This window comes from Pseudophryne corroboree, chromosome 2, assembly GCF_028390025.1.
Source record: "Pseudophryne corroboree isolate aPseCor3 chromosome 2, aPseCor3.hap2, whole genome shotgun sequence".
Classification (NCBI taxonomy): domain Eukaryota; kingdom Metazoa; phylum Chordata; class Amphibia; order Anura; family Myobatrachidae; genus Pseudophryne; species Pseudophryne corroboree.
In genome coordinates, this window is record NC_086445.1 from 801,875,904 (window position 1) to 801,902,006 (window position 26,103).

The following is a 26,103-nucleotide window of genomic DNA, read 5'->3' on the forward strand; positions in this document are numbered from 1 at the left end:
ACTTGATATAGAAATTGTCAACCAATTTTCAGTTGCATAACATTCTCCACAAATTTTCAGACTACAATTCATTCACTATCATATACTGAATGATTTTCTGTGAGAGTAGACACATTTTAAGATTGTATTAGGTAACATGTTATCATTTTTGCATATATAAACTTGTTTTAGCCAAAATATTAAACAGAACACTTAACAATGAAACCAATGCACTAATAGCATTGGTACTTCAAAATTTCTTATATTGCATATAGGAAATAAACTAGTGGCTTGCATTAATTGCTGATTTGCTAAATAATTAAACAATTATTAAACAAAAACACTGCAAACAAAAGGTTCTTTTAAGGAAAGCACACTTTACATTTTTCAAATCCTCATTGACATGAACCACTTAAAGAAGGTTACAATTAAAATGTAAAATAATACTCTTAGACATTGCTTTTATTCCTATATCATAAAAAACAATCTGATTCAGGAATGTTGAAACATCAATGCGTATTCTTTCAAGGATATTAAACATTATACAAACTTAGTTTTAAATAACCATAGTTGATTTTAAAGTGTGTAATCAGCCACTCTGAATGAGCCCTCTTCTATCACTTCTTTATTAAAAAGTAGGACAGTCATCAAAAGCTAACAACATCTGCATGAAACAGAGTTGCTAACTGCCTTCATGCTGAGAAGATAGCTCTTTATCTCATCATGGTGGTTGGCGAGTTTGGACACTTTCAAGCAAATTTCTCCCATCATTGCCTATAGAAATGATCCCTGGAAGTATAGTCTTAATTACATTTTGTAGATGGTTTAGATTAGCCATATGAATTCCTCTTTTAACTCATGGTGACATTTTTGGACCCATTCATAAAACTTGATATAGAAATTGTCAACCAATTTTCAGTTGCATAACATTATCCACAAATTTTCAGACTACAATTCAATTACTATCATATACTGAATGATTTTCTGTGAGAGTAGACACATTTTAAGATTGTATTAGGTAACATGTTATACTTTTTGCATATATAAACTTGTTTAAACCAAAATATTAAACAGAACACTTAACAATGAAACCAATGCACTAATAGCATTGGTACTTCAAAATTTCTTATATTGCATATAAGAAATAAACTAGTGGCTTGCATTAATTGCTGATTTGCTAAAGAATTAAACAATTATTAAACAAATACACTGCAAACAAAAGGTTCTTTTAAGGAAAGCACACTTTACATTTTTCAAGTCCTCATTGACATGAACCACTTAAAGAAGGTTAAAATTAAAATGTAAAATAATACTCTTAGACATTGCTTTTATTCCTATATCATAAAAAACATTCTGATTCAGGAATGTTGAAACATCAATGCGTATTCTTTCAAGGATATTAAACATTATACAAACTTAGTTTTAAATAACCATAGTTGATTTTAAAGTGTGTAATCAGCCACTCTGAATGAGCCCTCTTCTACCACTTCTTTATTAAGAAGTAGGACAGTCATCAAAAGCTAGCAACATCTGCAGGAAAAACAGAGTTGCTAATTGCCTTCATGCTGAGAAGAGAGCTCTTAAACTCATCATGGTGGTTGGCGAGTTTGGACACTTTCAAGCACATTTCTCCCATCATTGCCTATAGAAATGATCCCTGGAAGTATAATCTTAATTACATTTAGTTGATGGTTTAGATTAGCCATATGAATTCCTCTTTTAACTCATGGTGACATTTTTGGACCCGTTCATAAAACTTGATATAGAAATTGTCAACCAATTTTCAGTTGCATAACATTATCCACAAATTTTTAGAATACAATTCATTCACTATCATATACTGAATGATTTTCTGTGAGAGTAGACACATTTTAAGATTGTATTAGGTAACATATTATAATTTTTGCATATATAAAATTGTTTAAGCCAAAATATTAAACAGAACACTTAACAATGAAACCAATGCACTAATAGCATTGGTACTTCAAAATTTCTTATATTGCATATAGGAAATAAACTAGTGTTTTGCATTAGTTGCTGATTTGCAAAATAATTAAACAATTATTAAATAAATACACTGCAAACAAAAGGTTCTTTTAAGGAAAGCACAGTTTAAATTTTTCAAGTCCTCATTGATATGTACAACTTAAAGAAGGTTAAAATTAAAATGTAAAATAATACTTTTAGACTGCTTTTATTGCTATATAATAAAAAACATTCTGATTCAGGAATGTTAAAACATCAATGCTTGTTCTTTTCAGCATATTAAACATTATACAAACTTAGTTTTAAATAATCATAGTTGATTTTAAAGTGTGTAATCAGCCACTCTTAATGAGCCCTCTTCTACCACTTCTTTATTAAGAAGTAGGACAGTCATCAAAAGCTAACAACATCTGCATGAAACAGAGTTCCTAACTGCCTTCATGCTGAGAAGATAGCTCTTAAACTCATCATGGTGGTTGGCGAGTTTGGACATTTTCAAGCACATTTCTCCCATCATTGCCTATAGAAATGATCCCTGAAAGTATAATCTTAATTACATTTTGTTGATGGTTTAGATAGGCCATATGAATTCCTCTTTTAACTCATGGTGACATTTTTGGACCCATTCATAAAACTTGATATAGAAATTGTCAACCAATTTTCAGTTGCATAACATTCTCCACAAATTTTCAGACTACAATTCATTCACTATCATATACTGAATGATTTTCTGTGAGAGTAGACACATTTTAAGATTGTATTAGGTAACATGTTATCATTTTTGCATATATAAACTTGTTTAAGCCAAAATATTAAACAGAACACTTAACAATGAAACCAATGCACTAATAGCATTGGTACTTCAAAATTTCTTATATTGCATATAGGAAATAAACTAGTGGCTTGCATTAATTGCTGATTTGCTAAATAATTAAACAATTATTAAACAAAAACCACTGCAAACAAAAGGTTCTTTTAAGGAAAGCACACTTTACATTTTTCAAGTCCTCATTGACATGAACCACTTAAAGAAGGTTACAATTAAAATGTAAAATAATACTCTTAGACATTGCTTTTATTCCTATATCATAAAAAACAATCTGATTCAGGAATGTTGAAACATCAATGCGTATTCTTTCAAGGATATTAAACATTATACAAACTTAGTTTTAAATAACCATAGTTGATTTTAAAGTGTGTAATCAGCCACTCTGAATGAGCCCTCTTCTATCACTTCTTTATTAAAAAGTAGGACAGTCATCAAAAGCTAACAACATCTGCATGAAACAGAGTTGCTAACTGCCTTCATGCTGAGAAGAGAGCTCTTTATCTCATCATGGTGGTTGGCGAGTTTGGACACTTTCAAGCAAATTTCTCCCATCATTGCCTATAGAAATGATCCCTGGAAGTATAGTCTTAATTACATTTTGTAGATGGTTTAGATTAGCCATATGAATTCCTCTTTTAACTCATGGTGACATTTTTGGACCCATTCATAAAACTTGATATAGAAATTGTCAACCAATTTTCAGTTGCATAACATTCTCCACAAATTTTCAGACTACAATTCATTCACTATCATATACTGAATGATTTTCTGTGAGAGTAGACACATTTTAAGATTGTATTAGGTAACATGTTATCATTTTTGCATATATAAACTTGTTTAAGCCAAAATATTAAACAGAACACTTAACAATGAAACCAATGCACTAATAGCATTGGTACTTCAAAATTTCTTATATTGCATATAGGAAATAAACTAGTGTTTTGCATTAGTTGCTGATTTGCAAAATAATTAAACAATTATTAAATAAATACACTGCAAACAAAAGGTTCTTTTAAGGAAAGCACAGTTTAAATTTTTCAAGTCCTCATTGATATGTACAACTTAAAGAAGGTTAAAATTAAAATGTAAAATAATACTCTTAGACATTGCTTTTATTGCTATATAATAAAAAACATTCTGATTCAGGAATGTTGAAACATCAATGCGTATTCTTTCCAGCATATTAAACATTATACAAACTTAGTTTTAAATAACCATAGTTGATTTTAAAGTGTGTAATCAGCCACTCTGAATGAGCCCTTTTCTACCACTTCTTTATTAAGAAGTAGGACAGTCATCAAAAAATAACAACATCTGCATGAAACAGAGTTGCTAACTGCCTTCATGCTGAGAAGATAGCTCTTAAACTCATCATGGTGGTTGGCTAGTTTGGACACTTTCAAGCACATTTCTCCCATCATTGCATATAGAAACGATCCCTGAAAGTATAGTCTTAATTAAATTTTGTTGATGGTTTAGATAGGCCATATGAATTCCTCTTTTAACTCATGGTGACATTTTTGGACCCATTCATAAAACTTGATATAGAAATTGTCAACCAATTTTCAGTTGCATAACATTCTCCACACATTTTCAGACTACAATTCATTCACTATCATATACTGAATGATTTTCTGTGAGAGTAGTCACATTTTAAGATTGTATTAGGTAACATGTTATCATTTTTGCATATATAAACTTGTTTAAGCCAAAATATTAAACAGAACACTTAACAATGAAACCAATGCACTAATAGCATTGGTACTTCAAAATTTATTATATTGCATATAGGAAATAAACTAGTGGCTTGCATTAATTGCTGATTTGCTAAAGAATTAAACAATTATTAAACAAATACACTGCAAACAAAAGGTTCTTTTAAGTAAAGCATACTTTACATTTTTCAAGTCCTCATTTACATGAACCACTTAAAGAAGGTTACAATTAAAATGTAAAATAATACTCTTAGACATTGCTTTTATTCCTATATCATAAAAAACATTCTGATTCAGGAATGTTGAAACATCAATGCGTATTCTTTCAAGGATATTAAACATTATACAAACTTAGTTTTAAATAACCATAGTTGATTTTAAAGAGTGTAATCAGCCACTCTGAATGAGCCCTCTTCTATCACTTCTTTATTAAAAAGTATGACAGTCATCAAAAGCTAACAACATCTGCATGAAACAGAGTTGCTAACTGCCTTCATGCTGAGAAGAGAGCTCTTTATCTCATCATGGTGGTTGGCGAGTTTGGACACTTTCAAGCACTTTTCTCCCATCATTACCTATAGAAATGATCCCTGGAAGTATAATCTTAGCTACATTTTGTTGATGGTTTAGATAGGCCATATGAATTGCTCTTTTAACTCATGGTGACATTTTAGGACCCATTCATAAAACTTGATATAGAAATTGTCAACCAATTTTCAGTTGCATAACATTCTCAACAAATTTTCAGACTACAATTCATTCACTATCATATACTGAATGATTTTCTGTGAGAGTAGACACATTTTAAGATTGTATTAGGTAACATATTATAATTTTTGCATATATAAATTTGTTTAAACCAAAATATTAAACAGAACACTTAACAATAAAACCAATGCACTAATAGCATTGGTACTTCAAAATTTCTTATATTGCATATAGGAAATAAACTAGTGGCTTGCATTAATTGCTGATTTGCTAAAGAATTAAACAATTATTAAACAAATACACTGCAAACAAAAGGTTCTTTTAAGGAAAGCACACTTTACATTTTTCAAGTCCTCATTGACATGAACCACTTAAAGAAGGTTACAATTAAAATGTAAAATAATACTCTTAGACATTGCTTATATTCCTATATCATAAAAAACATTCTGATTCAGGAATGTTGAAACATCAATGCGTATTCTTTCAAGGATATTAAACATTACACAAACTTAGTTTTAAATAACCATAGTTGATTTTAAAGTGTGTAATCAGCCACTCTGAATGAGCCCTCTTCTACCACTTCTTTATTAAAAAGTATGACAGTCATCAAAAGCTAACAACATCTGCATGAAACAGAGTTGCTAACTGCCTTCATGCTGAGAAGATAGCTCTTAAACTCATCATGGTGGTTGGCAAGTTTGGACACTTTCATGCACATTTCTCCAATCATTGCCTATAGAAATGATCCCTGGAAGTATAATCTTAATTACATTTTGTTGATGGTTTAGATAGGCCATATGAATTCCTATTTTAACTCATGGTGACATTTTTGGACCCATTCATAAAACTTGATATAGAAATTGTCAACCAATTTTCAGTTGCATAACATTCTCCACACATTTTCAGACTACAATTCATTCACTATCATATACTGAATGATTTTCTGTGAGAGTAGACACATTTTAAGATTGTATTAGGTAACATATTATAATTTTTGCATATATAAAATTGTTTAAGCCAAAATATTAAACAGAACACATAACAATGAAACCAATGCACTAATAGCATTGGTACTTCAAAATTTCTTATATTGCATATAGGAAATAAACTAGTGGCTTGCATTAGTTGCTGATTTGCAAAATAATTAAACAATTATTAAATAAATACACTGCAAACAAAAGGTTCTTTTAAGGAAAGCAGTTTAAATTTTTCAAGTCCTCATTGATATGTACAACTTAAAGAAGGTTAAAATTAAAATGTAAAATAATACTCTTAGACATTGCTTTTATTGCTATATAATAAAAAACATTCTGATTCAGGAATGTTGAAACATCAATGCGTATTCTTTCCAGCATATTAAACATTATACAAACTTAGTTTTAAATAACCATAGTTGATTTTAAAGTGTGTAATCAGCCACTCTGAATGAGCCCTCTTCTACCACTTCTTTATTAAGAAGTAGGACAGTCATCAAAAAATAACAACATCTGCATGAAACAGAGTTGCTAACTGCCTTCATGCTGAGAAGATAGCTCTTAAACTCATCATGGTGGTTGGCGAGTTTGGACACTTTCAAGCACATTTCTCCCATCATTGCATATAGAAACGATCCCTGAAAGTATAGCCTTAATTAAATTTTGTTGATGGTTTAGATAGGCCATATGAATTCCTCTTTTAACTCATGGTGACATTTTTGGACCCATTCATAAAACTTGATATAGAAATTGTCAACCAATTTTCAGTTGCATAACATTATCCACAAATTTTCAGACTACAATACATTCACTATCATATACTGAATGATTTTCTGTGAGAGTAGACACATTTTAAGATTGTATTAGGTAACATGTTATCATTTTTGCATATATAAACTTGTTTAAGCCAAAATATTAAACAGAACACTTAACAATATAACCAATGCACTAATAGCATTGGTACTTCAAAATTTCTTATATTGCATATAGGAAATAAACTAGTGGCTTGCATTAATTGCTGATTTGCTAAAGAATTAAACAATTATTAAACAAATACACTGCAAACAAAAGGTTCTTTTAAGGAAAGCACACTTTACATTTTTCAAGTCCTCATTGACATGAACCACTTAAAGAAGGTTACAATTAAAATGTAAAATAATACTCTTAGACATTGCTTTTATTCCTATATCATAAAAAACATTCTGGTTTAGGAATGTTGAAACATCAATGTGTATTCTTTCAAGGATATTAAACATTATACAAACTTAGCTTTAAATAACCATAGTTGATTTTAAAGTGTGTAATCAGCCACTCTGAATGAGCCCTCTTCTACCACTTCTTTATTAAGAAGTAGGACAGTCATCAAAAGCTAACAACATCTGCATGAAACAGAGTTGATAACTGCCTTCATGCTGAGAAGAGAGCTCTTAATCTCATCATGGTGGTTGGCGAGTTTTGACACTTTCAAGCACATTTCTCCCATCATTGCCTATAGAAATGATCCCTGAAAGTATAATCTTAGCTACATTTTGTTGATGGTTTAGATAGGCCATATGAATTCCTCTTTTAACTCATGGTGACATTTTTGGACCCATTCATAAAACTTTATATAGAAATTGTCAACCAATTTTCAGTTGCATAACATTATCCACAAATTTTCAGACTACAATACATTCACTATCATATACTGAATGATTTTCTGTGAGAGTAGACACATTTTAAGATTTTATTAGGTAACATATTATAATTTTTGCATATATAAAATTGTTTAAGCCAAAATATTAAACAGAACACTTAACAATGAAACCAATGCACTAATAGCATTGGTACTTCAAAATTTCATATATTGCATATAGGAAATAAACTAGTGGCTTGCATTAGTTGCTGATTTGCAAAATAATTAAACAATTATTAAACAAATACACTGCAAACAAAAGGTTCTTTTAAGGAAAGCACACTTTACATTTTTCAAGTCCTCATTGACATGAACCACTTAAAGAAGGTTAAAATTAAAATGTAAAATAATACTCTTAGACATTGTTTTTATTCCTATATCATAAAAAACATTCTGATTTAGGAATGTTGAAACATCAATGCGTATTCTTTCAAGGATATTAAACATTATACAAACTTAGTTTTCAATAACCATAGTTGATTTTAAAGTGTGTAATCAGCCACTCTGAATGAGCCCTCTTCTATCACTTCTTTATTAAAAAGTAGGACAGTCATCAAAAGCTAACAACATCTGCATGAAACAGAGTTGCTAACTGCCTTCATGCTGAGAAGACAGCTCTTTATCTCATCATGGTGGTTGGCGAGTTTGGACACTTTCAAGCACATTTCTCCTATCATTGCCTATAGAAATGATCCCTGGAAGTATAATCTTAGCTACATTTTGTTGATGGTTTAGATAGGCCATATGAATTCCTCATTTAACTCATGGTGACATTTTAGGACCCATTCATAAAACTTGATATAGAAATTGTCAACCAATTTTCAGTTGCATAACATTCTCAACAAATTTTCAGACTACAATTCATTCACTATCATATACTGAATGATTTTCTGTGAGAGTAGACACATTTTAAGATTGTATTAGGTAACATATTATAATTTTTGCATATATAAATTTGTTTAAACCAAAATATTAAACAGAACACTTAACAATGAAACCAATGCACTAATAGCATTGGTACTTCAAAATTTCTTATATTGCATATAGGAAATAAACTAGTGGCTTGCATTATTTGCTGATTTGCTAAAGAATTAAACAATTATTAAACAAATACACTGCAAACAAAAGGTTCTTTTAAGGAAAGCACACTTTACATTTTTCAAGTCCTCATTGACATGAACCACTTAAAGAAGGTTAAAATTAAAATGTAAAATAATACTCTTAGACATTGCTTTTATTCCTATATCATAAAAAACATTCTGATTCAGGAATGTTGAAACATCAATACGTATTCTTTCAAGAATATTAAACATTATACAAACTTAGTTTTAAATAACCATAGTTGATTTTAAAGTGTGTAATCAGCCACTCTGAATGAGCTCTCTTCTACCACTTCTTTATTAAGAAGTAGGACAGTCATCAAAAGCTAACAACATCTGCATGAAACAGAGTTGCTAACTGCCTTCATGTTGAGAAGATAGCTCTTAAACTCATCATGGTGGTTGGCGAGTTTTGACACTTTCAAGCACATTTCTCCCATCATTGCCTATAGAAATGATCCCTGAAAGTATAGTCTTAACTACATTTTGTTGATGGTTTAGATAGGCCATATGAATTCCTCTTTTAACTCATGGTGACATTTTTGGACCCATTCATAAAACTTGATATAGAAATTGTCAACCAATTTTCAGTTGCATAACATTCTCCACAAATTTTCAGACTACAATTCATTCACTATCATATACTGAATGATTTTCTGTGAGAGTAGACACATTTTAAGATTGTATTAGGTAACATGTTATCATTTTTGCATATATAAACTTGTTTAAGCCAAAATATTAAACAGAACACTTAACAATGAAACCAATGCACTAATAGCATTGGTACTTCAAAATTTCTTATATTGCATAAAGGAAATAAACTAGTGGCTTGCATTAATTGCTGATTTGCTAAAGAATTAAACAATTATTAAACAAATACACTGCAAACAAAAGGTTCTTTTAAGGAAAGCACACTTTACATGTTTCAAGTCCTCATTGACATGAACCACTTAAAGAAGGTTAAAATTAAAATGTAAAATAATACTCTTAGACATTGCTTTTATTCCTATATCATAAAAAACATTTTGATTTAGGAATGTTGAAACATCAATGCGTATTCTTTCAAGGATATTAAACATTATACAAACTTAGTTTTAAATAACCATAGTCGATTTTAAAGTGTGTAATCAGCCACTCTGAAGGAGCCCTCTTCTACCACTTCTTTATTAAAAAGTAGGACAGTCATCAAAAGCTAACAACATCTGCATGAAACAGAGTTGCTAACTGCCTTCATGCTGAGAAGAGAGCTCTTAATCTCATCATGGTGGTTAGCGAGTTTGGACACTTTCAAGCACATTTCTCCCATCATTGCCTATAGAAATGATCCCTGGAAGTATAATCTTAGCTACATTTTGTTGATGGTTTAGATAGGCCATATGAATTCCTCTTTTAACTCATGGTGACATTTTAGGACCCATTCATAAAACTTGATATAAAAATTGTCAACCAATTTTCAGTTGCATAACATTCTCAACAAATTTCCAGACTACAATTCATTCACTATCATATACTGAATGATTTTCTGTGAGAGTAGACACATTTTAAGATTGTATTAGGTAACATATTATAATTTTTGCATATATAAATTTGTTTAAACCAAAATATTAAACAGAACACTTAACAATAAAACCAATGCACTAATAGCATTGGTACTTCAAAATTTCTTATATTGCATATAGGAAATAAACTAGTGGCTTGCATTAGTTGCTGATTTGCAAAAGAATTAAACAATTATTAAACAAATACACTGCAAACAAAAGGTTTTTTTAAGGAAAGCACACTTTACATTTTTCAAGTCCTCATTGACATGAACCACTTAAAGAAGGTTAAAATTAAAATGTAAAATAATACTCTTAGACATTGCTTTAATTGCTAAATCATAAAAAACATTCTGATTCAGGAATGTTGAAACATCAATGCGTATTCTTTCAAGGATATTAAACATAATACAAACTTAGTTTTAAATAACCATAGTTGATTTTAAAGTGTGTAATCAACCACTCTGAATGAGCCCTCTTCTACCACTTCTTTATTAAGAAGTAGGACAGTCAACAAAAGCTAGCAACACCTGCATGAAACAGAATTGCTAACTGCCTTCATGCTGAGGAGAGAGCTCTTAAACTCATCATGGTGGTTGGCAAGTTTGGACACTTTCATGCACATTTCTCCAATCATTGCCTATAGAAATGATCCCTGGAAGTATAATCTTAATTACATTTTGTTGATGGTTTAGATAGGCCATATGAATTCCTATTTTAACTCATGGTGACATTTTTGGACTCATTCATAAAACTTGATATAGAAATTGTCAACCAATTTTCAGTTGCATAACATTCTCCACACATTTTCAGACTACAATTCATTCACTATCATATACTGAATGATTTTCTGTGAGAGTAGACACATTTTAAGATTGTATTAGGTAACATATTATAATTTTTGCATATATAAAATTGTTTTAGCCAAAATATTAAACAGAACACTTAACAATGAAACCAATGCACTAATAGCATTGGTACTTCAAAATTTCTTATATTGCATATAGGAAATAAACTAGTGGCTTGCATTAGTTGCTGATTTGCAAAATAATTAAACAATTATTAAATAAATACACTGCAAACAAAAGGTTCTTTTAAGGAAAGCACAGTTTAAATTTTTCAAGTCCTCATTGATATGTACAACTTAAAGAAGGTTAAAATTAAAATGTAAAATAATACTCTTAGACATTGCTTTTATTGCTATATAATAAAAAACATTCTGATTCAGGAATGTTAAAACATCAATGCTTGTTCTTTCCAGCATATTAAACATTATACAAACTTAGTTTTAAATAACCATAGTTGATTTTAAAGTGTGTAATCAGCCACTCTGAATGAGCCCTCTTCTACCACTTCTTTATTAAGAAGTAGGACAGTCATCAAAAGCTAACAACATCTGCATGAAACAAAGTTGCTAACTGCCTTCTTGCTGAGAAGATAGCTCTTAAACTCATCATGGTGGTTGGCGAGTTTGGACACTTTCAAGCACATTTCTCCCATCATTGCCTATAGAAACGATCCCTGAAAGTATAGTCTTAATTACATTTTGTTGATGGTTTAGATAGGCCATATGAATTCCTCTTTTAACTCATGGTGACATTTTTGGACCTATTCATAAAACTTGATATAGAAATGGTCAACCAATTTTCAGTTGCATAACATTCTCCACAAATTTTCAGACTATAATTCATTCACTATCATATACTGAATGATTTTCTGTGAGAGTAGACACATTTTAAGATTGTATTAGGTAACATGTTATCATTTTTGCATATATAAACTTGTTTAAGCCAAAATATTAAACAGAACACTTAACAATATAACCAATGCACTAATAGCATTGGTACTTCAAAATTTCTTATATTGCATATAGGAAATAAACTAGTGGCTTGCATTAATTGCTGATTTGCTAAAGAATTAAACAAATATTAAACAAATACACTGCAAACAAAAGGTTCTTTTAAGGAAAGCACACTTTACATTTTTCAAGTCCTCATTGACATGAACCACTTAAAGAAGGTTACAATTAAAATGTAAAATAATACTCTTAGACATTGCTTTTATTCCTATATCATAAAAAAACATTCTGATTTAGGAATGTTGAAACATCAATGCGTATTCTTTCAAGGATATTAAACATTATACAAACTTAGTTTTAAATAACCATAGTTGATTTTAAAGTGTGTAATCAGCCACTCTGAATGAGCCCTCTTCTACCACTTCTTTATTAAGAAGTAGGACAGTCATCAAAAGCTAACAACATCTGCATGAAACAGAGTTGATAACTGCCTTCATGCTGAGAAGAGAGCTCTTAAAAACTCATCATGGAGGTTGGCAAGTTTGGACACTTTCATGCACATTTCTCCCTTCATTGCCTATAGAAACGATCCCTGAAAGTATAATCTTAATTACATTTTGTTGATGGTTTAGATAGGCCATATGAATTCCTCTTTTAACTCATGGTGACATTTTTGGACCCATTCATAAAACTTGATATAGAAATTGTCAACCAATTTTCAGTTGCATAACATTATCCACAAATTTTCAGACTACAATACATTCACTATCATATACTGAATGATTTTCTGTGAGAGTAGACACATTTTAAGATTGTATTAGGTAACATATTATAAATTTTGCATATATAAAATTGTTTAAGCCAAAATATTAAACAGAACACTTAACAATGAAACCAATGCACTAATAGCACTGGTACTTCAAAATTTCTTATATTGCATATAGGAAATAAACTAGTGGCTTGCATTATTTGCTGATTTTCTAAAGAATTAAACAATTATTAAACAAATACACTGCAAACAAAAGGTTCTTTTAAGGAAAGCACACTTTACATTTTTCAAGTCCTCATTGACATGAACCACTTAAAGAAGGTTACAATTAAAATATAAAATAATACTCTTAGACATTGCTTTTATTCCTATATCATAAAAAACATTCTGATTTAGGAATGTTGAAACATCAATGCGTATTCTTTCAAGGATATTAAACATTATACAAACTTAGTTTTAAATAACCATAGTTGATTTTAAAGTGTGTAATCAGCCACTCTGAATGAGTCCTCTTCTACCACTTCTTTATTAAAAAGTAGGACAGTCATCAAAAGCTAACAACATCTGCATGAAACAGAGTTGCTAATTGCCTTCATGCTGAGAAGATAGCTCTTAAACTCATCATGGTGGTTGGCGAGTTTTGACACTTTCAAGCACATTTCTCCCATCATTGCCTATAGAAATGATCCCTGAAAGTATAGTTTTAACTACATTTTGTTGATGGTTTAGATAGGCCATATGAATTCCTCTTTTAACTCATGGTGACATTTTTGGACCCATTCATAAAACTTGATATAGAAATTGTCAACCAATTTTCAGTTGCATAACATTCTCCACAAATTTTCAGACTACAATTCATTCACTATCATATACTGAATGATTTTCTGTGAGAGTAGACACATTTTAAGATTGTATTAGGTAACATGTTATCATTTTTGCATATATAAACTTGTTTAAGCCAAAATATTAAACAGAACACTTAACAATGAAACCAATGCACTAATAGCATTGGTACTTCAAAATTTCTAATATTGCATATAGGAAATAAACTAGTGGCTTGCATTAATTGCTGATTTGCAAAAGAATTAAACAATTATTAAACAAATACACTGCAAACAAAAGGTTCTTTTAAGGAAAGCACACTTTACATTTTTCAAGTCCTCATTGACATGAACCACTTAAAGAAGGTTAAAATTAAAATGTAAAATAATACTCTTAGACATTGCTTTAATTGCTATATCATAAAAAACATTCTGATTCAGGAATGTTGAAACATCAATGCGTATTCTTTCAAGGATATTAAACATTATACAAACTTAGTTTTAAATAACCATAGTTGATTTTAAACTGTGTAATCAGCCACTCTGAATGAGCCCTCTTCTACCACTTCTTTATTAAGAAGTAGGACAGTCATCAAAAGCTAACAACATCTGCATGAAACAGAGTTACTAACTGCCTTCATGCTGAGAAGAGAGCTCTTAAACTCATCATGGTGGTTAGCGAGTTTGGACACTTTCAAGCACATTTCTCCCATCATTGTCTATAGAAATGATCCCTGAAAGTATAGTCTTAAATACATTTTGTTGTTGGTTTAGATAGGCCATATGAATTCCTCTTTTAACTTATGGTGACATTTTTGGACCCATTCATAAAACTTGATATAGAAATTGTCAACCAATTTTCAGTTGCATAACATTCTCCACAAATTTTCAGACTACAATTCATTCATTATCATATACTGAATGAATTTCTGTGAGAGTAGACACATTTTAAGATTGTATTAGGTAACATGTTATCATTTTTGCATATATAAACTTGTTTAAGCCAAAATATTAAACAGAACACTTAACAATGAAACCAATGCACTAATAGCATTGGTACTTCAAAAAGTCTTATATTTCATGTAGGAAATAAACTAGTGGCTTGCATTAATTGCTGATTTGCTAAAGAATTAACCAATTATTAAACAAATACACTGCAAACAAAAGGTTCTTTTAAGGAAAGCACACTTTACATTTTTCAAGTCCTCATTGACATGAACCACTTAAAGAAGGTTAAAATTAAAATGTAAAATAATACTCTTAGACATTGCTTTTATTCCTATATCATAAAAAACATTCTGATTTAGGAATGTTGAAACATCAATGCGTATTCTTTCAAGGATATTAAACATTATACAAACTTAGTTTTAAATAACCATAGTTGATTTTAAAGTGTGTAATCAGCCACTCTGAATGAGTCCTCTTCTACCACTTCTTTATTAAAAAGTAGGATAGTCATCAAAAGCTAACAACATCTGCATGAAACAGAGTTGCTAACTGCCTTCTTGCTGAGAAGAGAGCTCTTTATCTCATCATAGTGGTTGGCGAGTTTGGACACTTTCAAGCACATTTCTCCCATCATTGCCTATAGAAATGATCCCTGGAAGTATAATCTTAGTTACATTTTGTTGATGGTTTAGATAGGCCATATGAATTGCTCTTTTAACTCATGGTGACATTTTAGGACCCATTCATAAAACTTGATAAAGAAATTGTCAACCAATTTTCAGTTGTATAACATTATCCACAAATTTTCAGACTACAATTCATTCACTATCATATACTGAATGATTTTCTGTGAGAGTAGACACATTTTAAGATTGTATTAGGTAACATATTATAATTTTTGCATATATAAATTTGTTTAAACCAAAATATTAAACAGAACACTTAACAATGAAACCAATGCACTAATAGCATTGGTACTTCAACATTTCTTATATTGCATATAGGAAATAAACTAGTGGCTTGCATTATTTGCTGATTTGCTAAAGAATTAAACAATTATTAAACAAATACACTGCAAACAAAAGGTTCTTTTAAGGAAAGCACACTTTACATTTTTCAAGTCCTTATTGACATGAATCACTTAAAGAAGGTTAAAATTAAAATGTAAAATAATACTCTTAGACATTGCATTTATTCCTATATCATAAAAAACATTCTGATTTAGGAATGTTGAAACATCTATGCTTATTCGTTCAAGGATATTAAACATTATACAAACTTAGTTTTAAATAACCATAGTTGATTTTAAAGTGTGTAATCAGCCACTCTGAATAAACCCTCTTCTTCCACTTCTTTATTAAGAAGTAGGACAGTCATCAAAAGCTAACAACATCTGCATGAAACAGAGTTGCTAACTGCCTTCATGCTGAGAAGAGAGCTCTTAAACTCATCATGGTGGTTGGCGAGTTTGGACACTTTCAAGCACATTTCTCCCATCATTGCCTATAGAAATGATCCCTGGAAGTATAATCTTAATTACATTTTGTTGATGGTTTAGATTAGCCATATAAATTCCTCTTTTAACTCATGGTGACATTTTTGGACCAATTCATAAAACTTGATATAGAAATTGTCAACCAATTTTCAGTTGCATAACATTATCCACAAATTTTCAGACTACAATTCATTCACTATCATATACTGAATGATTTTCTGTGAGAGTAGACACATTTTAAGATTGTATTAGGTAACATATTATAATTTTTGCATATATAAAATGTTTAAGCCAAAATATTAAACAGAACACTTAACAATGAAACCAATGCACTAATAGCATTGGTACTTCAAAATTTCTTATATTGCATATAGGAAATAAACTAGTGGCTTGCATTATTTGCTGATTTGCTAAAGAATTAAACAATTATTAAACAAATACACTGCAAACAAAAGGTTCTTTTAAGGAAAGCACACTTTACATTTTTCAAGTCCTCATTGACATGAACCACTTAAAGAAGATTACAATTAAAATGTAAAATAATACTCTTAGACGTTGCTTTTATTCCTATATCATAAAAAACATTCTGATTCAGGAATGTTGAAACATCAATGCGTATTCTTTCAAGGATATCAAACATTATACAAACTTAGCTTTAAATAACCATAGCTGATTTTAAAGTGTGTAATCAGCCACTCTGAATGAGCCCTCTTCTACCACTTCTTTATTAAGAAGTAGGACAGTCATCAAAAGCTAACAACATCTGCATGAAACAGAGTTACTAACTGCCTTCATGCTGAGAAGAAAGCTCTTAAACTCATCATGGTAGTTGGCGAGCTTGGACACTTTCAAGCACATTTCTCCCATCATTGCCTATGGAAATGATCCCTGAAAGTATAATCTTAATTACATTTTGTTGATGGTTTAGATAGGCCATATGAATTCCTCTTTTAACTCATGGTGACATTTTTGGACCCATTCATAAAACTTGATATAGAAATTGTCAACCAATTTTCAGTTGCATAACATTCTCCACAAATTTTCAGACTACAATTCATTCACTATCATATACTGAATGATTTTCTGTGAGAGTAGACACATTTTAAGATTGTATTAGGTAACATATTATAATTTTTGCATATATAAATTTGTTTAAACCAAAATATTAAACATAACATTTAACAATGAAACCAATGCACTAATAGCATTGGTACTTCAACATTTCTTATATTGCATATAGGAAATAAACTAGTGGCTTGCATTAGTTGCTGATTTGCAAAAGAATTAAACAATTATTAAACAAATACACTGCAAACAAAAGGTTCTTTTAAGGAAAGCACACTTTACATTTTTCAAGTCCTCATTGACATGAATCACTTAAAGAAGGTTAAAATTAAAATGTAAAATAATACTCTTAGACATTGCTTTTATTCCTATATCATAAAAAACATTCTAATTTAGGAATGTTGAAACATCTATGCGTATTCTTTCAAGGATATTAAACATTATACAAACTTAGTTTTAAATAACCATAGTTGATTTTAAAGTGTGTAATCAGCCACTCTGAATAAGCCCTCTTCTTCCACTTCTTTATTAAGAAGTAGGACAGTCATCAAAAGCTAACAACATCTGCATGAAACAGAGTTACTAACTGCCTTCATGCTGAGAAGAGAGCTCTTAAACTCATCATGGTGGTTGGTGAGTTTGGACACTTTCAAGCACATTTCTCCCATCATTGCCTATAGAAATGACCCCTGAAAGTATAGTCTTAATTACATTTTGTTGATGGTTTAGATAGGCCATATGAATTCCTCTTTTAACTCATGGTGACATTTTTGGACCCATTCATAAAACTTGATATAGAAATTGTCAACCAATTTTCAGTTGCATAACATTATCCACAAATTTTCAGACTACAATACATTCACTATCATATACTGAATGATTTTCTGTGAGAGTAGACACATTTTAAGATTGTATTAGGTAACATATTATAATTTTTGCATATATAAAATTGTTTAAGCCAAAATATTAAACAGAACACTTAACAATGAAACCAATGCACTAATAGCATTGGTACTTCAAAATTTCTTATATTGCATATAGGAAATAAACTAGTGGCTTGCATTATTTGCTGATTTGCTAAAGAATTAAACAATTATTAAACAAATACACTGCAAACAAAAGGTTCTTTTAAGGAAAGCACACTTTACATTTTTCAAGTCCTCATTGACATGAACCACTTAAAGAAGGTTAAAATTAAAATGTAAAATAATACTCTTAGACATTGCTTTTATTCCTATATCATAAAAAACATTCTAATTTAGGAATGTTGAAACATCTATGCGTATTCTTTCAAGGATATTAAACATTATACAAACTTAGTTTTAAATAACCATAGTTGATTTTAAAGTGTGTAATCAGCCACTCTGAATAAGCCCTCTTCTTCCACTTCTTTATTAAGAAGTAGGACAGTCATCAAAAGCTAACAACATCTGCATGAAACAGAGTTACTAACTGCCTTCATGCTGAGAAGAGAGCTCTTAAACTCATCATGGTGGTTGGTGAGTTTGGACACTTTCAAGCACATTTCTCCCATCATTGCCTATAGAAATGACCCCTGAAAGTATAGTCTTAATTACATTTTGTTGATGGTTTAGATAGGCCATATGAATTCCTCTTTTAACTCATGGTGACATTTTTGGACCCATTCATAAAACTTGATATAGAAATTGTCAACCAATTTTCAGTTGCATAACATTATCCACAAATTTTCAGACTACAATACATTCACTATCATATACTGAATGATTTTCTGTGAGAGTAGACACATTTTAAGATTGTATTAGGTAACATATTATAATTTTTGCATATATAAAATTGTTTAAGCCAAAATATTAAACAGAACACTTAACAATGAAACCAATGCACTAATAGCATTGGTACTTCAAAATTTCTTATATTGCATATAGGAAATAAACTAGTGGCTTGCATTATTTGCTGATTTGCTAAAGAATTAAACAATTATTAAACAAATACACTGCAAACAAAAGGTTCTTTTAAGGAAAGCACACTTTACATTTTTCAAGTCCTCATTGACATGAACCACTTAAAGAAGGTTACAATTAAAATGTAAAATAATACTCTTAGACATTGCTTTTATTCCTATATCATAAAAAACATTCTGATTCAGGAATGTTGAAACATCAATGCGTATTCTTTCAAGGATATCAAACATTATACAAACTTAGCTTTAAATAACCATAGTTGATTTTAAAGTGTGTAATCAGCCACTCTGAATAAGCCCTCTTCTACCACTTCTTTATTAAGAAGTAGGACAGTCATCAAAACCTAACAACATCTGCATGAAACAGAGTTGCTAACTGCCTTCATGCTAAGAAGATAGCTCTTAAACTCATCATGGTGGTTGGCGAGTTTTGACACTTTCAAGCACATTTCTCCCATCATTGCCTATAGAAAAGATCCCTAAAAGTATAATCTTAACTACATTTTGTTGATGGTTTAGATAGGCCATATGAATTGCTCTTTTAACTCATGGTGACATTTTAGGACCCATTCATAAAACTTGATATAGAAATTGTCAACCAATTTTCAGTTGCATAACATTCTCCACAAATTTTCAGACTACAATTCATTCACTATCATATACTGAATGATTTTCTGTGAGAGTAGACACATTTTAAGATTGTATTAGGTAACATATTATAATTTTTGCATATATAAATTTGTTTAAACCAAAATATTAAACAGAACACTTAACAATGAAACCAATGCACTAATAGCATTGGTACTTCAAAATTTCTTATATTGCATATAGGAAATAAACTAGTGGCTTGCATTAGTTGCTGATTTGCAAAAGAATTAAACAATTATTAAACAAATACACTGCAAACAAAAGGTTCTTTTAAGGAAAGCACACTTTACATTTTTCAAGTCCTCATTGACATGAATCACTTAAAGAAGGTTAAAATTAAAATGTAAAATAATACTCTTAGACATTGCATTTATTCCTATATCATAAAAAACATTCTGATTTAGGAATGTTAAAACATCTATGCGTATTCTTTCAAGGATATTAAACATTATACAAACTTAGTTTTAAATAACCATAGTTGATTTTAAAGTGTGTAATCAGCCACTCTGAATAAACCCTCTTCTTCCACTTCTTTATTAAGAAGTAGGACAGTCATCAAAAGCTAACAACATCTGCATGAAACAGAGTTGCTAACTGCCTTCATGCTGAGAAGAGAGCTCTTAAACTCATCATGGTGGTTAGCGAGTTTGGACACTTTCAAACACATTTCTCCCATCATTGCCTATAGAAATGATCCCTGGAAGTATAATCTTAATTACATTTTGTTGATGGTTTAGATTAGCCATATGAATTCCACTTTTAACTCATGGTGACATTTTTGGACCCATTCATAAAACTTGATATAGAAATTGTCAATCAATTTTCAGTTGCATAACATCCACAAATTTTCAGACTACAATTCATTCACTATCATATACTGAATGATTTTCTGTGAGAGTAGACACATTTTAAGATTGTATTAGGTAACATATTATAATTTTTGCATATATAAATTTGTTTAAACCAAAATATTAAACATAACCTTTAACAATGAAACCAATGCACTAATAGCATTGGTACTTCAAAATTTCTTATATTGCATATAGGAAATAAACTAGTGGCTTGCATTAGTTGCTGATTTGCAAAAGAATTAAACAATTATTAAACAAATACACTGCAAACAAAAGGTTCTTTTAAGGAAAGCACACTTTACATTTTTCAAGTCCTCATTGACATGAATCACTTAAAGAAGGTTAAAATTAAAATGTAAAATAATACTCTTAGACATTGCTTTTATTCCTATATCATAAAAAACATTCTGATTTAGGAATGTTGAAACATCTATGCATATTCTTTCAAGGATATTAAACATTATACAAACTTAGTTTTAAATAACCATAGTTGATTTTAAAGTGTGTAATCAGCCACTCTGAATAAGCCCTCTTCTTCCACTTCTTTATTAAGAAGTAGGACAGTCATCAAAAGCTAACAACATCTGCATGAAACAGAGTTACTAACTGCCTTCATGCTGAGAAGAGAGCTCTTAAACTCATCATGGTAGTTGGCGAGCTTGGACACTTTCAAGCAAATTTCTCCCATCATTGCCTATAGAAATGATCCCTGGAAGTATAATCTTAATTACATTTTGTTGATGGTTTAGATTAGCCATTTGAATTCCTCTTTTAACTCATGGTGACATTTTTGGACCCATTTATAAAACTTGATATAGAAATTGTCAACCAATTTTCAGTTGCATAACATTATCCACAAATTTTAAGACTACAATTCATTCACTATCATATACTGAATGATTTTCTGTGAGAGTAGACACATTTTAAGATTGTATTAGGTAACATGTTATCATTTTTGCATATATAAACTTGTTTAAGCCAAAATATTAAACAGAACACTTAACAATGAAACCAATGCACTAATAGCATTGGTACTTCAAAATTTCTTATATTGCATATAGGAAATAAACTAGTGGCTTGCATTAATTGCTGATTTGCTAAAGAATTAAACAATTATTAAACAAATACACTGCAAACAAAAGGTTCTTTTAAGGAAAGCACACTTTACATTTTTCAAGTCCTCATTGACATGAACCACTTAAAGAAGGTTAAAATTAAAATGTAAAATAATACTCTTAGACATTGCTTTTATTCCTATATCATAAAAAACATTCTGATTCAGGAATGTTGAAACATCAATGCGTATTCTTTCAAGGATATTAAACATTATACAAACTTAGCTTTAAATAACCATAGTTGATTTTAAAGTGTGTAATCAGCCACTCTGAATGAGCCCTCTTCTACCACTTCTTTATTAAGAAGTAGGACAGTCATCAAAACCTAACAACATCTGCATGAAACAGAGTTGCTAACTGCCTTCATGCTGAGAAGATAGCTCTTAAACTCATCATGGTGGTTGGCGAGTTTTGACACTTTCAAGCACATTTCTCCCATCATTGCCTATAGAAATGATCCCTGAAAGTATAATCTTAATTACATTTTGTTGATGGTTTAGATAGGCCATATGAATTGCTCTTTTAACTCATGGTGACATTTTAGGACCCATTCATAAAACTTGATATAGAAATTGTTCACCAATTTTCAGTTGCATAACATTCTCCACAAATTTTCAAACTACAATTCATTCACTATCATATACTGAATGATTTTCTGTGAGAGTAGACACATTTTAAGATTGTATTAGGTAACATTATAATTTTTGCATATATAAAATTGTTTAAGCCAAAATATTAAACAGAACACTTAACAATGAAACCAATGCACTAATAGCATTGGTACTTCAACATTTCTTATATTGCATATAGGAAATAAACTAGTGGCTTGCATTAGTTGCTGATTTGCAAAAGAATTAAACAATTATTAAACAAATACACTGCAAACAAAAGGTTATTTTAAGGAAAGCACACTTTACATTTTTCAAGTCCTCATTGACATGAATCACTTAAAGAAGGTTAAAATTAAAATGTAAAATAATACTCTTAGACATTGCTTTTATTCCTATATCATAAAAAACATTCTAATTTAGGAATGTTGAAACATCTATGCGTATTCTTTCAAGGATATTAAACATTATACAAACTTAGTTTTAAATAACCATAGTTGATTTTAAAGTGTGTAATCAGCCACTCTGAATAAGCCCTCTTCTACCACTTCTTTATTAATAAGTAGGACAGTCATCAAAAGCTAACAACATCTGCATGAAACAGAGTTGTTAACTGCCTTCATGCTGAGAAGAGAGCTCTTAAACTCATCATGGTGGTTGGCGAGTTTGGACACTTTCAAGCACATTTCTCCCATCATTGCCTATAGAAATGATCCCTGGAAGTATAATCTTAATTACATTTTGTTGATGGTTTAGATTAGCCATATGAATTCCACTTTTAACTCATGGTGACATTTTTGGACCCATTCATAAAACTTGATATAGAAATTGTCAACCAATTTTCAGTTGCATAACATCCACAAATTTTCAGACTACAATTCATTCACTATCATATACTGAATGATTTTCTGTGAGAGTAGACACATTTTAAGATTGTATTAGGTAACATATTATAATTTTTGCATATATAAATTTGTTTAAACCAAAATATTAAACATAACTTTTAACAATGAAACCAATGCACTAATAGCATTGGTACTTCAACATTTCTTATATTGCATATAGGAAATAAACTAGTGGCTTGCATTAGTTGCTGATTTGCAAAAGAATTAAACAATTATTAAACAAATACACTGCAAACAAAAGGTTCTTTTAAGGAAAGCACACTTTACATTTTTCAAGTCCTCATTGACATGAATCACTTAAAGAAGGTTAAAATTAAAATGTAAAATAATACTCTTAGACATTGCTTTTATTCCTATATCATAAAAAACATTCTAATTTAGGAATGTTGAAACATCTATGCGTATTCTTTCAAGGATATTAAACATTATACAAACTTAGTTTTAAATAACCATAGTTGATTTTAAAGTGTGTAATCAGCCAATCTGAATAAGCCCTCTTCTTCCACTTCTTTATTAAGAAGTAGGACAGTCATCAAAAGCTAACAACATCTGCATGAAACAGAGTTACTAACTGCCTTCATGCTGAGAAGAAAGCTCTTAAACTCATCATGGTGGTTGGTGAGTTTGGACACTTTCAAGCACATTTCTCCCATCATTGCCTATAGAAATGACCCCTGAAAGTATAGTCTTAATTACATTTTGTTGATGGTTTAGATAGGCCATATGAATTCCTCTTTTAACTCATGGTGACATTTTTGGACCCATTCATAAAACTTGATATAGAAATTGTTCACCAATTTTCAGTTGCATAACATTCTCCACAAATTTTCAAACTACAATTCATTCACTATCATATACTGAATGATTTTCTGTGAGAGTAGACACATTTTAAGATTGTATTAGGTAACATGTTATCATTTTTGCATATATAAACTTGTTTAAGCCAAAATATTAAACAGAACACTTAACAATGAAACCAATGCACTAATAGCATTGGTACTTCAAAATTTCTTATATTGCATATAGGAAATAAACTAGTGGCTTGCATTAGTTGCTGATTTGCAAAAGAATTAAACAATTATTAAACAAATACACTGCAAACAAAAGGTTCTTTTAAGGAAAGCACACTTTACATTTTTCAAGTCCTCATTGACATGAACCACTTAAAGAAGGTTACAATTAAAATGTAAAATAATACTCTTAGACATTGCTTTTATTCCTATATCATAAAAAACATTCTGATTCAGGAATGTTGAAACATCAATGCGTATTCTTTCAAGGATATTAAACATTATACAAACTTAGTTTTAAATAACCATAGTTGATTTTAAAGTGTGTAATCAGCCACTCTGAATGAGCCCTCTTCTACCACTTCTTTATTAAGAAGTAGGACAGTCATCAAAAGCTAGCAACATCTGCATGAAACAGAGTTGCTAACTGCCTTCATGCTGAGAAGAGAGCTCTTAAACTCATCATGGTGGTTGGCGAGTTTGGACACTTTCAAGCACATTTCTCCCATCATTGCCTATTGAAATGATTCCCGAAAGTATAGTCTTAATTACATTTTGTTGATGGTTTAGATAGGCCATATGAATTCCTCTTTTAACTCATGGTGACATTTTTGGACCCATTCATAAAACTTGATATAGAAATTGTCAACCAATTTTCAGTTGCATAACATTATCCACAAATTTTCAGACTACAATACATTCACTATCATATACTGAATGATTTTCTGTGAGAGTAGACACATTTTAAGATTGTATTAGGTAACATTATAATTTTTGCATATATAAAATTGTTTAAGCCAAAATATTAAACAGAACACTTAACAATGAAACCAATGCACTAATAGCATTGGTACTTCAACATTTCTTATATTGCATATAGGAAATAAACTAGTGGCTTGCATTAGTTGCTGATTTGCAAAAGAATTAAACAATTATTAAACAAATACACTGCAAACAAAAGGTTCTTTTAAGGAAAGCACACTTTATATTTTTCAAGTCCTCATTGACATGAATCACTTAAAGAAGGTTAAAATTAAAATGTAAAATAATACTCTTAGACATTGCTTTTATTCCTATATCATAAAAAACATTCTAATTTAGGAATGTTGAAACATCTATGCGTATTCTTTCAAGGATATTAAACATTATACAAACTTAGTTTTAAATAACCATAGTTGATTTTAAAGTGTGTAATCAGCCACTCTGAATAAGCCCTCTTCTACCACTTCTTTATTAATAAGTAGGACAGTCATCAAAAGCTAAAAACATCTGCATGAAACAGAGTTGCTAACTGCCTTCATGCTGAGAAGAGAGCTCTTAAACTCATCATGGTGGTTGGCGAGTTTGGACACTTTCAAGCACATTTCTCCCATCATTGCCTATAGAAATGATCCCTGGAAGTATAATCTTAATTACATTTTGTTGATGGTTTAGATTAGCCATATGAATTCCACTTTTAACTCATGGTGACATTTTTGGACCCATTCATAAAACTTGATATAGAAATTGTCAACCAATTTTCAGTTGCATAACATCCACAAATTTTCAGACTACAATTCATTCACTATCATATACTGAATGATTTTCTGTGAGAGTAGACACATTTTAAGATTGTATTAGGTAA

The 26,103-nt window shown here is 30.2% G+C and overlaps 30 non-coding genes across 30 annotated transcripts; all 30 read right to left on the reverse strand.

The window, feature by feature from the left end:
- Positions 1-571: 571 nt before the first annotated feature.
- LOC135053296 (small nucleolar RNA U3) lies at positions 572-784 on the reverse strand. Its single transcript, XR_010242666.1, has one exon. It is a non-coding gene; the product is annotated as a small nucleolar RNA U3 (small nucleolar RNA).
- A 653-nt stretch (positions 785-1,437) lies between these two features.
- Positions 1,438-1,652, reverse strand: LOC135053663 (small nucleolar RNA U3). Its single transcript, XR_010242986.1, has one exon. It is a non-coding gene; the product is annotated as a small nucleolar RNA U3 (small nucleolar RNA).
- Positions 1,653-2,303: 651 nt separating this feature from the next.
- Positions 2,304-2,516, reverse strand: LOC135053853 (small nucleolar RNA U3). The gene has a single exon (XR_010243151.1). It is a non-coding gene; the product is annotated as a small nucleolar RNA U3 (small nucleolar RNA).
- Positions 2,517-3,170: 654 nt separating this feature from the next.
- On the reverse strand, positions 3,171-3,383 carry LOC135053055 (small nucleolar RNA U3). The gene has a single exon (XR_010242456.1). It is a non-coding gene; the product is annotated as a small nucleolar RNA U3 (small nucleolar RNA).
- Positions 3,384-4,036: 653 nt separating this feature from the next.
- LOC135054029 (small nucleolar RNA U3) lies at positions 4,037-4,249 on the reverse strand. Its single transcript, XR_010243307.1, has one exon. It is a non-coding gene; the product is annotated as a small nucleolar RNA U3 (small nucleolar RNA).
- Positions 4,250-4,902: 653 nt separating this feature from the next.
- Positions 4,903-5,115, reverse strand: LOC135053415 (small nucleolar RNA U3). The gene has a single exon (XR_010242769.1). It is a non-coding gene; the product is annotated as a small nucleolar RNA U3 (small nucleolar RNA).
- A 653-nt stretch (positions 5,116-5,768) lies between these two features.
- LOC135053307 (small nucleolar RNA U3) lies at positions 5,769-5,981 on the reverse strand. The gene has a single exon (XR_010242675.1). It is a non-coding gene; the product is annotated as a small nucleolar RNA U3 (small nucleolar RNA).
- Positions 5,982-6,632: 651 nt separating this feature from the next.
- On the reverse strand, positions 6,633-6,845 carry LOC135054017 (small nucleolar RNA U3). Its single transcript, XR_010243296.1, has one exon. It is a non-coding gene; the product is annotated as a small nucleolar RNA U3 (small nucleolar RNA).
- Positions 6,846-7,498: 653 nt separating this feature from the next.
- Positions 7,499-7,711, reverse strand: LOC135053061 (small nucleolar RNA U3). Its single transcript, XR_010242461.1, has one exon. It is a non-coding gene; the product is annotated as a small nucleolar RNA U3 (small nucleolar RNA).
- A 653-nt stretch (positions 7,712-8,364) lies between these two features.
- LOC135053551 (small nucleolar RNA U3) lies at positions 8,365-8,577 on the reverse strand. The gene has a single exon (XR_010242886.1). It is a non-coding gene; the product is annotated as a small nucleolar RNA U3 (small nucleolar RNA).
- Positions 8,578-9,230: 653 nt separating this feature from the next.
- On the reverse strand, positions 9,231-9,443 carry LOC135053213 (small nucleolar RNA U3). The gene has a single exon (XR_010242592.1). It is a non-coding gene; the product is annotated as a small nucleolar RNA U3 (small nucleolar RNA).
- Positions 9,444-10,096: 653 nt separating this feature from the next.
- On the reverse strand, positions 10,097-10,309 carry LOC135053404 (small nucleolar RNA U3). Its single transcript, XR_010242760.1, has one exon. It is a non-coding gene; the product is annotated as a small nucleolar RNA U3 (small nucleolar RNA).
- Positions 10,310-10,962: 653 nt separating this feature from the next.
- On the reverse strand, positions 10,963-11,175 carry LOC135053548 (small nucleolar RNA U3). Its single transcript, XR_010242884.1, has one exon. It is a non-coding gene; the product is annotated as a small nucleolar RNA U3 (small nucleolar RNA).
- A 653-nt stretch (positions 11,176-11,828) lies between these two features.
- LOC135053809 (small nucleolar RNA U3) lies at positions 11,829-12,041 on the reverse strand. Its single transcript, XR_010243113.1, has one exon. It is a non-coding gene; the product is annotated as a small nucleolar RNA U3 (small nucleolar RNA).
- A 654-nt stretch (positions 12,042-12,695) lies between these two features.
- Positions 12,696-12,910, reverse strand: LOC135053927 (small nucleolar RNA U3). The gene has a single exon (XR_010243216.1). It is a non-coding gene; the product is annotated as a small nucleolar RNA U3 (small nucleolar RNA).
- Positions 12,911-13,563: 653 nt separating this feature from the next.
- Positions 13,564-13,776, reverse strand: LOC135053766 (small nucleolar RNA U3). Its single transcript, XR_010243074.1, has one exon. It is a non-coding gene; the product is annotated as a small nucleolar RNA U3 (small nucleolar RNA).
- Positions 13,777-14,429: 653 nt separating this feature from the next.
- On the reverse strand, positions 14,430-14,642 carry LOC135053319 (small nucleolar RNA U3). The gene has a single exon (XR_010242686.1). It is a non-coding gene; the product is annotated as a small nucleolar RNA U3 (small nucleolar RNA).
- Positions 14,643-15,295: 653 nt separating this feature from the next.
- Positions 15,296-15,508, reverse strand: LOC135053911 (small nucleolar RNA U3). Its single transcript, XR_010243203.1, has one exon. It is a non-coding gene; the product is annotated as a small nucleolar RNA U3 (small nucleolar RNA).
- Positions 15,509-16,161: 653 nt separating this feature from the next.
- LOC135053617 (small nucleolar RNA U3) lies at positions 16,162-16,374 on the reverse strand. The gene has a single exon (XR_010242945.1). It is a non-coding gene; the product is annotated as a small nucleolar RNA U3 (small nucleolar RNA).
- Positions 16,375-17,026: 652 nt separating this feature from the next.
- Positions 17,027-17,239, reverse strand: LOC135053894 (small nucleolar RNA U3). The gene has a single exon (XR_010243188.1). It is a non-coding gene; the product is annotated as a small nucleolar RNA U3 (small nucleolar RNA).
- Positions 17,240-17,892: 653 nt separating this feature from the next.
- On the reverse strand, positions 17,893-18,105 carry LOC135053401 (small nucleolar RNA U3). Its single transcript, XR_010242757.1, has one exon. It is a non-coding gene; the product is annotated as a small nucleolar RNA U3 (small nucleolar RNA).
- A 653-nt stretch (positions 18,106-18,758) lies between these two features.
- On the reverse strand, positions 18,759-18,971 carry LOC135053402 (small nucleolar RNA U3). Its single transcript, XR_010242758.1, has one exon. It is a non-coding gene; the product is annotated as a small nucleolar RNA U3 (small nucleolar RNA).
- Positions 18,972-19,624: 653 nt separating this feature from the next.
- LOC135053956 (small nucleolar RNA U3) lies at positions 19,625-19,837 on the reverse strand. Its single transcript, XR_010243242.1, has one exon. It is a non-coding gene; the product is annotated as a small nucleolar RNA U3 (small nucleolar RNA).
- A 653-nt stretch (positions 19,838-20,490) lies between these two features.
- LOC135053642 (small nucleolar RNA U3) lies at positions 20,491-20,703 on the reverse strand. Its single transcript, XR_010242967.1, has one exon. It is a non-coding gene; the product is annotated as a small nucleolar RNA U3 (small nucleolar RNA).
- A 650-nt stretch (positions 20,704-21,353) lies between these two features.
- LOC135053592 (small nucleolar RNA U3) lies at positions 21,354-21,566 on the reverse strand. The gene has a single exon (XR_010242924.1). It is a non-coding gene; the product is annotated as a small nucleolar RNA U3 (small nucleolar RNA).
- A 653-nt stretch (positions 21,567-22,219) lies between these two features.
- Positions 22,220-22,432, reverse strand: LOC135053733 (small nucleolar RNA U3). The gene has a single exon (XR_010243046.1). It is a non-coding gene; the product is annotated as a small nucleolar RNA U3 (small nucleolar RNA).
- Positions 22,433-23,083: 651 nt separating this feature from the next.
- Positions 23,084-23,296, reverse strand: LOC135053619 (small nucleolar RNA U3). Its single transcript, XR_010242947.1, has one exon. It is a non-coding gene; the product is annotated as a small nucleolar RNA U3 (small nucleolar RNA).
- Positions 23,297-23,946: 650 nt separating this feature from the next.
- Positions 23,947-24,159, reverse strand: LOC135053822 (small nucleolar RNA U3). The gene has a single exon (XR_010243124.1). It is a non-coding gene; the product is annotated as a small nucleolar RNA U3 (small nucleolar RNA).
- Positions 24,160-24,812: 653 nt separating this feature from the next.
- On the reverse strand, positions 24,813-25,025 carry LOC135053671 (small nucleolar RNA U3). The gene has a single exon (XR_010242993.1). It is a non-coding gene; the product is annotated as a small nucleolar RNA U3 (small nucleolar RNA).
- Positions 25,026-25,676: 651 nt separating this feature from the next.
- On the reverse strand, positions 25,677-25,889 carry LOC135053801 (small nucleolar RNA U3). The gene has a single exon (XR_010243106.1). It is a non-coding gene; the product is annotated as a small nucleolar RNA U3 (small nucleolar RNA).
- Between the last annotated feature and the right edge of the window lie 214 nt (positions 25,890-26,103).